This window comes from Theobroma umbraticum, unplaced genomic scaffold (genome assembly GCF_002168275.2).
Source record: "Theobroma umbraticum cultivar Fairchild unplaced genomic scaffold, ASM216827v3 scaffold_51.0, whole genome shotgun sequence".
In the NCBI taxonomy this organism is placed as follows: Eukaryota; Viridiplantae; Streptophyta; class Magnoliopsida; order Malvales; family Malvaceae; genus Theobroma; species Theobroma umbraticum.
This window is the reverse complement of record NW_018397260.1, coordinates 1,822,038-1,823,670: the sequence shown is the minus strand read 5'-3', so window position 1 is coordinate 1,823,670 and position 1,633 is coordinate 1,822,038. Positions and strand designations below refer to the sequence as shown.

Below are 1,633 nucleotides of genomic sequence, written 5' to 3'. Positions count from 1 at the left end.
TTATTATTATTATATTGTCCTTTTACTGTGCATAATACTAATAGTGGCTGTAGAATAGTTTTTCCTTAAAACTTATAGCTTCACTCTCTGTATATTGTTAGAAGTATCAGTTCTGACCCCGGAGAACATTTTAGATTCTTTATCTTTTGTGTTGTATCGAGAGTTAATATGTTTTGAGGTTTTTGACTTAACAATTTGCAGGCTGTTTAAGTTCAGTTCTACTGCTTTCAAATTTAGTTTGGCTGCACGGTAAGAGTAGGATATCACACTTTTCAGCATTCTGATCCTAAAGGCCACAGGCATGACCCATGGCTGCTCATTTGTTGCACTCTCAAACCACCTTCCTTTATTCTTCTCAATTTGACCGTTTTTATGGCTGCTAGACGAAAATAAGGCTTCATGTTTTTTCTTTTGCTTTGGTTTAAAGGTATTTATATCTTGCTTTTAGGTGGCACTTTATTATACCTGAAGATGCCCTGTTACATGAATAGTAGCATATATGACAACATGGACCCAAATCCTTCTTTTTTCTTGTACACCAACATCTTTCTCTTTCACATGACTCTTCTGGAACCCATTTTTAAAGACATTTGATTGGTTACTTTACTTTCATGAATATCACTTTATTTGCATTGTTTGGGTATTTATATCCTTTTTGCCCTATGGACAAATTAATTTATTGAGTGGTTATGTGGATTATTCACTAATAATCTATATATGCCATTGGTGAGTGTCTACGTGGGTGTGTTGTGTATTTGTGGCCGTGTGCATGTCTGTGTGTGTCTGTGTGTGGGTGTTGGTGGTTGGTGTATAAAGGCTTTTAATGAATGCCATTGGCAACATACCACATATGGTCAATCGAAGCTATGAGATCTGAGGGCATTTTCTTGTTACTTTTTCTTTGCTTTTCTGGTTTTTTTTTTCTTTTTTGGCAGAGGTTGTGGGTGGTGCAGGACACTCCGCCCCCAAGCCTAGTTACCAGCATATTCTAATAGTTGCCATTTTTTGGACTTTTGAGAAATACATTTGTTCTGTACATTTTGTCTAACCATATCTCCATGTATTGCTTCTTGTCTCGCAGTTTACCAATACATTAAAGTGCAATAAACACAAGATAGTCACGTACATTGGCTTCAGTTCAATACAAGTGTGCTGCACACTGACACCGATAATACAAAAGCACAATATTTTGTGATTAACCCGCAGAAGGGTATAGGAAAGGCCAAAACAACAAAAATAAAGAAGCCCTCTATCACGCACAAACAGGGTGAAAAAATTCATCACAGAGAAAACCCAAATGGAGCGGCACATACAGAGATTCCTAAACAAAGTGTCACTTGTATCAGTCACCATAGCCACAATTACTCTCCTCTTCCTCTTCCTCCAAACCCCAGAAACCTGCATCCCACACAACACTACCCTAAAGCCTCATGCTAGATTCCCCAAATCTACCTGTGACTCTTCCCCACGTCACTACCTCCCTCTTCCCAAGAAGAATACCCGCCTCTGGACCTCCAAGTCTTGGATCACCCAGGTCTCTTCCTTTACTCAATTATTCACCCAACTGTACAAAATGGGTCTCCTCAAGAAGCACTCCAAAGTTCTTTGTGTCTCTGCTGGAGCAGGCCATGAG

At 39.1% G+C, this 1,633-nt stretch overlaps 1 protein-coding gene across 1 annotated transcript in view; it reads left to right on the top strand.

Annotated features, from left to right (window-relative positions):
* The window catches only part of LOC110416404 (uncharacterized), a 32,005-nt gene that overhangs the window by 22,281 nt on the left and 8,091 nt on the right, over positions 1 to 1,633 (top strand). The window lies entirely within an intron of this gene.